The sequence below is a fragment of the Helianthus annuus genome, chromosome 10, assembly GCF_002127325.2.
Source record: "Helianthus annuus cultivar XRQ/B chromosome 10, HanXRQr2.0-SUNRISE, whole genome shotgun sequence".
Taxonomy (NCBI): domain Eukaryota; kingdom Viridiplantae; phylum Streptophyta; class Magnoliopsida; order Asterales; family Asteraceae; genus Helianthus; species Helianthus annuus.
The window spans coordinates 134790214-134798186 of NC_035442.2; the positions used below are offsets into that span (position 1 = coordinate 134790214).

At 39.6% G+C, this 7973-nt stretch overlaps 1 long non-coding RNA gene and 1 other non-coding gene across 2 annotated transcripts; one reads left to right on the top strand and one right to left on the bottom strand.

Moving 5' to 3' along the window:
- The first annotated feature begins 3037 nt into the window (after positions 1-3037).
- LOC118483483 lies at positions 3038-3144 on the top strand. The gene has a single exon (XR_004870772.1). It is a non-coding gene; the product is annotated as a small nucleolar RNA R71 (small nucleolar RNA).
- Positions 3145-5326: 2182 nt separating this feature from the next.
- Positions 5327-7973, bottom strand: LOC118483271. Its single transcript, XR_004870147.1, has 3 exons — positions 6710-7973; positions 5814-5895; positions 5327-5375 (listed from the first exon to the last, which is right to left on the bottom strand). It is a non-coding gene; the product is annotated as an uncharacterized LOC118483271 (long non-coding RNA).

The window sequence follows — 7973 nt, forward strand, 5'->3', positions numbered from 1 at the left end:
AAATGGGACATCTTTTAATAACAAATTGCATAAGGGTTTGGTGATAACACTAAAACCCTTAATGAAACGTCTATAAAAACCCGCGTGTCCCAATAATGACCTTACACCCTTAACATTTTTCGGAGGTGGCAAAGATGATATTACCCGTATTTTTGCCTTATCCACCTCCATCCCTCTTTCAGAAATCACATGACCCAACACAATGCCCTCTTGCACCATGAAATGACTTTTCTCCCAACTTAGCACTAGATTTTTCTCAACGCACCTTTTTAAAACCTTTTGTAATTCGTTGAGGCAAGCATCAAAAGTAGTGCCAAAAATGGAGAAGTCATCCATAAATACTTCGAGCGACTCTCCAACCATGTCCGAGAAAATACTCATCATACATCGTTGGAAGGTTGCCGGAGCATTGCACAAGCCAAATGGCATTCACCGAAAGGCAAAGGTGCCATATGGACAAGTGAAGGTGGTCTTGTGTTGGTCATCCGGGTGTATGGCGATTTGGTTGTAACCCGAATACCCATCCAAAAAACAGTAGTATTTTTGACCCGATAGTTTTTCAATAATTTGGTCAATGAAAGGTAGCGGGAAATGGTCCTTAGAAGTGGCGGCATTCAATTTTCGGTAGTCAATACATACACGCCACCCGGTAACCTGTCGGGTGGCAATTTGTTCACCACTTTCATCCTTGACTACTTGAATGTCGGCCTTCTTAGGCACAACTTGGGTGGGACTCACCCAAGCACTATCCGAAATTGGATAAATAATTCCCGCATCCAACCATTTAATTACCTCTTTTTTAACTACCTCCCGTAGGTTCGGATTCAATCGCCTTTAAGACTCTCGTGTCGGCTTTGCATCTTAAGTGGTAATGATTTTATGCATGACAATGGATGGACTAATTCCTTTGAGGTCGGCAATCGTCCATCCAATAGCTCCCTTGTTCTCTTTTAAGACCTCCATCAATGCTTGCTCTTGTGCCAACTCCAAATTAGAGGCAATAATGACCGGTAAGGTGTCATTATCCCCTAAAAATACATACTTCAAGTGGCTAGGGAAGTCTTTGAGCTCCAACTTTGGTGGTTCCTCTAAGGATGGTTTCGTACCCGAATCAATCTCCACCGGTAGACCTTCAAACTGGTGGGTCCATGGTGGTCGACCTTCTTTCAACGCCATCGCATCTTGCGCTTCCTCTTCAACCCGGAGTGCATAAGCATGTACCTGTTCAGAAAAATCACACAGGCAAATATCCAAGCCATCCTCCTCATACTCATGCGGGTTGCATCCGTCAACTATATCTGCCATGAAACACTCATCAACACCATTAGCATTAGAATTGTTAGTAAAAACATTCAAACGCATTTTTCTATTTCCAAAAGTCATATCAACTGTACCAAATCTACAATCAATAATAGCATGTGCGGTGCTTAAAAACGGCCGACCCAAAATTATATTTTGTTGTTGCTTAGGGTCCGCCGATGAGTAATCCAAGACTAAAAAGTCAACCGGGTAATAAAACTCATCAATTTTCACAATTACATTTTGAACCATACCCCGAGGTAACTTATGAGAGAAATCGGCTAAAACAACCGTTGTCTCCACCCTTGCTAACGGACCAAAGTCATATTGGTCATATAAGCCCCCCGGTAGAATACTAACTCCGGCTCCAAGATCTAGCAACGCCTTAGCCATTTGAAAATTTCCAACTTGTATATTAATCAATGGCGTGCCCGGATCTTGGAGCTTAGGAGGAAGCTCCCCATTCAAAACCGCACTCACTTGCCCGGTTAAATCCACCCGCTTAGGCACTTTCTTTTTGTTTTGCCTTTTTTGTGTACATAATTCTTTTAAGAATTTTGCATAAGCGGGGACTTGTTTTATTGCATCGAGAAGTGGGAGATTTATTTTCACTTGTTTAAACATGTCCCACATCTCCTCTTTTTGAGGACCTCTCGACATAATAAAATTTTTCTTTCCCGGGTCAAGTAGGGCCGATGGAAACGGGACTTGACTCGGTTCACCCTCAACTTTTTCATTCTTTTCGTTTTCACCCAAACCCGGTTTTTTAACAATTGTTTCTGTTGGTTTAACCGGTGAAACTTCATCATCACTTTCATTACCCGTGACATCCTCAACTACCCCCTCAACCAATTCGGGTGACAAATTGGCTTTGAACTCTTTTCCACTTCTCAAAACACTAACATGATTAATATTAGCATTACCTCGTGATGAACCATGTGAAGGGTTTACCTTAGTGTCGCTTGGAAGTTGACCCTTACCTTTCTTCAATTCCGCCACATCGGTTGCTAATTGACCCATTTGGGTTGTTAGTGATTGGATGCTTTTGTCACGAACCTCATCCTTTTGCATTCGAACTTCATCAAGTTGGTTTCGTTTTTGCATCTCCATTTGCATACTCTTTAGCATCTCCATCATCTCGTTTCCACCCGAAGACCCCCCTTGTTCTTGACCCGTTTGATATTGTTTTTGATATCCTTGGTTATTTCCGCCTCGGTACCCACCTTGGTTATTGTAAGATTGGCGTGAACCAAAGTTACCTTGGCTACCTTGAAAATTCGGGTTTGCTTGATTTGAAGGGTTCCCATATCTAAAATTCGGGTGGTTTCTCAACCCGGGGTGGTAGGTATTAGAGTTCATGTTGTTGTAACTCCTACCACCTCCTCATTGACCTTGACTTTGAACCGCATGGACCTCCTCGTATTGCCCTTCCAACATCCCTTGGCAATTTTCAGCCGCATGACCTATTTCATTACACAAAGCACAAACATCATAAATTTGGTTAGTGGTTTGAACATTACCATCATCTATGGCGTGCACTTGAGGTCGGGTAGTGGTCGGTCGGGCTCTTCTTGAAGCTTGAGCTTTCCTCTTTGATGTAGTTGCCATGCTTTCCAAGAACTCCCAATCATCGTTCTCATAATTTGTTCCAAAAGTCCCACCGGTAATAGACATCAAATCACGTGCATCTTCGGCAGTCAACCCCTCGTGGAAGGCATTCATCAACTCCCACAATTCAATTACATGGTGAGGGCAATTTTTAATCATCATATTGAAACGCTCGAATGCCTCATGAAACATCTCACCATGTTGTTGTTGGAAGCTTCTCAACCCCTTCCTTGCATCGTTGGTCTTTTGGGCGGTGTAAAACTCATCCAAGAAAGTTTGTTGCATCTCCCCCCATGTATATATGGATGCCGAAGGCAACGTGTAAAACCATTTCTTCGCCTTATCTTCCAAAGAAAATTGGAATAATACCAATTTGATATCGTCGGCCGAAAACCCTTGACTCCCAAGAGTGTTGCAAATCAAGTCATAAGCCTCTAAATGAAAGTAAGGCTCCTCCGTTGCCAACCCCTTGTACTTTGGTAAACTTTGCAAAGAGTTGGTTCTTACTTCAAATGTTCGCCCTTGATCATTATGAGGAATGACTACCGGTGAAGGGTTTTGAGTGATTACCGGCCGAAAATGTGCTTCGATGCCCCTCACATTTTCTCTAAGGTGTCTCCTTGGTACACCATACCTACCTCTTGGAATAATAGGACCATTTGGCCTTGGTACTTGCCCTTGTGGTGCGATTGGTTGTTGAAACTGTTGTTGTCGCATCGGTGGGCGTTGAGGTGGCCTTTGGAATTGTTGTTGTACATGTTGTGGCCGGACTTGTTGCAATGGAATAGGTTGTTGCATTGGTGGCCCTTGTGGTCTTGGCCGAATGTGTTGTGGTATGAGTTGTTGTTGTGGCATCCCACCAACACTTGTCATCCCTTGAGTTTGACTTTGCATATACCCAAACTCCCCTTGATCGCCATAACCTCCATAAGCGTAACCATCATCATCATAACCCTCAAATTCTTCAAACCCTTCATCATAACCATCTCCTTGGATTCCCGAAGTTTGCCCGAATGGAAGGGTTGAATACTGAAAACCCGATTGTTGTTGTTGTGGTCTAAAAGATGAAGTAGTATGCACAATAGTTGAATTTGGTGCAATTGTGAAAGTGGATGATGATTGACCCGTAGTTGGGGGAAAGAAGTGGGATAATGGTGGGATTGTGGTGGATGGGTTGTAGGTGATGGCGGGTTCAGCTTGAGTGGTGATTGGTTGGGTGACATTGGATGGTGTGAATTCGGCGGTGGTGTTAGGTAATGTGGTGTTTGGTGATGGTTGGGTGGAAGTAGGTATAAAGGATGAGGTCGTTTGACCCGTTGTAGGTGGAATTTGAGAATCAGCCATGATGTTTCTCGGTGTGATGGGTGAAGTGGGTGAACCAATGATCTTGTTTTCTCGTACTAAAACTCTGCTTTGTCTTAGCGTTCTTTCAATTTCCGGATCAAACGATAGCGGTGATGACCTGTGAGAGCCCCTAGTATGCATACACCTGAAGTACCTACACACTAAAACACAACCAGCGTAAACCCGAAAATAATAAAACAAAACTATTAAACTAACACACGTTGCGCACTACTCCCCGGCAACGGCGCCAAAATTTGACGTGCTTGTCGTGGTACACGCAAATTTAATCCCAAAAACAACTATAGATAGTGGTAAGAGGGTATCGAACTCAGGGAGTATGTGGAAAGTATGTCGATTGTATAGCTTTGTAATTAAACTACAATTACCTAAAATGCAGAAATTAAAACTCAATGATTTAGATTGTTGTTTTGGAAAACTAAATTAAAAACTAGTTGCAAATCAAATGTTGGTTGTAAACAAATTAGGAGAGGACAATGACCATCTTAGGATTCAGTTTCTTTAAACAATTGTGTGTGTAATTCCAACTAGAAAGAGTTACATAGACATAACTCGTGTATAGATAATTGAAGTGATAAAATGGGACAAAGTACTCGGATTGTATAAACGCGAGGTTGTTTCCCGATGACCAATTAATCAATAACCAACCCTAACCCTTCCCGTGATATCTCGATTGCCAACGACACCAAGAACGTACGATTGAGACTAGAAATTGCAATATCGATTAACAAATTACAAGCAATTAAACATACACCATGATATTCAAGCAACGCAAGTTATCATTCTAGAAATTCAGAAATAACACACAAAAGTTTAATAGAAACATTCACCTAAGATTGTCACACCCCAACCAATGGCGGAAACATCGGGATGAGACGAAGTGTGAAGATTGCTCGAGACATCATAACGCTATTTGTGACAATAATTTAATAATCCAAATTTCATTTCCAAACTTCAAGTAGTCATCAATACAAGATCCCAAATAACAACAAGTTTAATCAAAATAACAAACCAATATAACCAAAATCCGATACAACATATTAAACCTAACGTCTAAAGTGTGTATCTAGGCATCGTGCTACCTCTTTCATTTCATCATCATCAACCTGTAACATGTTTAAAATACAATTCAATGCAAAAGCAAAGGCGAGTATACAAGTTTGGTACATACATAGCATAAGATAAAAGTGTGAATAATCCCTCATAGCAAGCATGCGATTCAAGATAAACATTAAATATGGCATGTGTCTAACATATCAAACCAAGAAAACGCAACTTGCTCATGACATAACCAAAGTTTCAGTAGAGGCGGGTCGTTAATCCTATAGCGCTACATATGTCACGGTTTGGCTCGTACGAAGTTAATGATAAGTTCAACACATAAGAATCACCCAAATTTAAAGTATCGAGCCATCACATATACAAGCATGTTATAGGAATGTTCATGTGTTTAGACAAAAGTTCATGTGTAAGTTTCAATAGGTAAACATGTTACACCCCAAAAGTGGTAAAAGTAAAAAGGGGAAAAGTACGAGTATACTCACAGTGGTTGCGTTTGGAGATTTCTCGAAATAACGCACGAGTAAAGATTGGAGAATTCCAAGAGAATAAACAAGAGCGATTAACCTAGGTATGAAATACCACACGAGAGGTGATTACTATAAGTTTAAACATCCTAATATTTTATGAATTGCATAATTGTGATCTATGTATTTAACACGTTATTAATTACTAATGCTATGAAGTAAATAAAGAAAAAGATAGGATCAAAATCAATTGCTAGTTGTTTGTGTTTTAAATAAATTAAGGGATTTTATTAATAAAACGAATTTTAAGGTTATTTATTTTTTAGAGTTTAAAAGAGAAAAAGAATACTTGTTTTATAATTTATGGTTTATAAAGGTTTTTTTTTTTTTTTTTTTTTTTTTTTTTTTTTTTTTAAAGAGAAGAGTTTTCTTATGTCTTCACTCCAAATCAGTTTAAATAACAATTAACCATCTAATTTATAGTTACAAGTTAAAAGTGTTTGAATGACATATTAAATGAAACTTGTAATTAATTAGAGAAATAAAGAAGAAAAAAAATGGCTCACGAGTATAAGAGAAAAAGAAAGATGATAATGTGAATTAACATTAATTGTCATGATTTAATTAGTGGTCTCACCAATTTATTTTCTTTCAAAAGGAATTCAGTGGACAACATCACAACAAATAGAAATAAAAGAAAGGATGCAAGGTTTGGATGGTCCAATAATTAATTTGTCAACAACAGAGTGGAAAAGCAAATTAGTTCTTCTGCTTTGTTTAAAAGGAACAGCGACCAGAACATGATATTAACCAAACATGACCCATTGTTATAGTTCTTAGTGTCTGATTAACCTTTCAGGAGTTCATTGAAAAAGAAAATAAAACGATTGAGTATTAGGAAAAGAAGTGTATACCGAAACGATCAAGCGAGAGCTCCGTCGCGAACTCCGTATGTCTTCGGGAACTTCGACACGGCTACCGTCGATCTCCGTGTATCTCTGGGAACGTCGGACTTCTCGGGCGAGTTATGGCAGCTTCCAACTTAGGAGAGAGCGTGCGAGAATATGGTGGATTGAGGGTGTCGAACAGTTTGCGAGTGGTGGTGGTTGCCGTGGTTGTTTGTGTCTGCCGGAAAAACCAGCTCCGTCGCCACTCGCGGCGCCGCCGGTCGTCGGCTCTCTCTCTCTCTCTGATAATCTATCTCCCGTTCTCCATCTCTCTCGCCGACTCTCTTCCTCAACCGCCGAGCACCGCCACCAAGTGTGGTGGTCGGCTGGCCTTCCAAGTGAGAGGGATGCGAGGGTTTTGAAGGATAGTGATGGGGGTTTCTTTGATCTGTGTTGTGTGAGGGAGAGATGAGTGAGTTTTATAGGTAATTTGAGAAGGAGGTTGTAAGTGTTTTGAAGTATGGATCGAGAGAAGGAGTGGAGATTATTATGAGTCTGTGTGTTGTTTGTGAGGATAAGATGCAAATTCAGAGAATTTGGGAGAGAAAATAGGAGGGTGTCGGCTGATGTTAAATAAAGGTTAGGGTTTTACTAGTGTTTTATAATTAGGGTTTAATTAGTGGGTTTGGGCTTCACTTTAATTAAAACTCAAATTACGTTATTTTTACTAACCTTATAGTTTAAACTAACTAGATTAGTTTTAACTTTAAAAATCTAACAAGGCTAACTAGATTACTATAAAAACAACTTTTTAAATTGTAAAATTAATTAATTTAATTAACTAAACAATGAAAAATTAACCATATTTATAACGAATTAAAGTAAAGATAAAAGATTTTCGACGATGCAACGGATTAAAATTTTGAAAGAGGCAAGCTTCTAAACAAATGGATTTTTATGACTCGATTTCTAAATTAGGAAAGTTATGAAAACGCGGAGTGTTACAGTCTCCCCCCTTTAGGAAATTTCGTCCCGAAATTTATTCAAAAGGAAGACTCAAAAGGGTTTTTGTCAAACCGAAGAGGATTGTTTAAAACTGAGGCCTTGGAGTTTGAGACAACGGAGAACAATCGAGGTATAGGGGTGAACGATTGATCTAGTAAACGATTACGAGTATAAGAATAGCATAAGTATCGGATAGACGAAAGTAGCGTGTTAAGAATGAAGTCTCATCGGGGATAATCAGATATAATGCGTTTGTGAGTTGTTTAAAGTTTGTATTAGGTCCAAA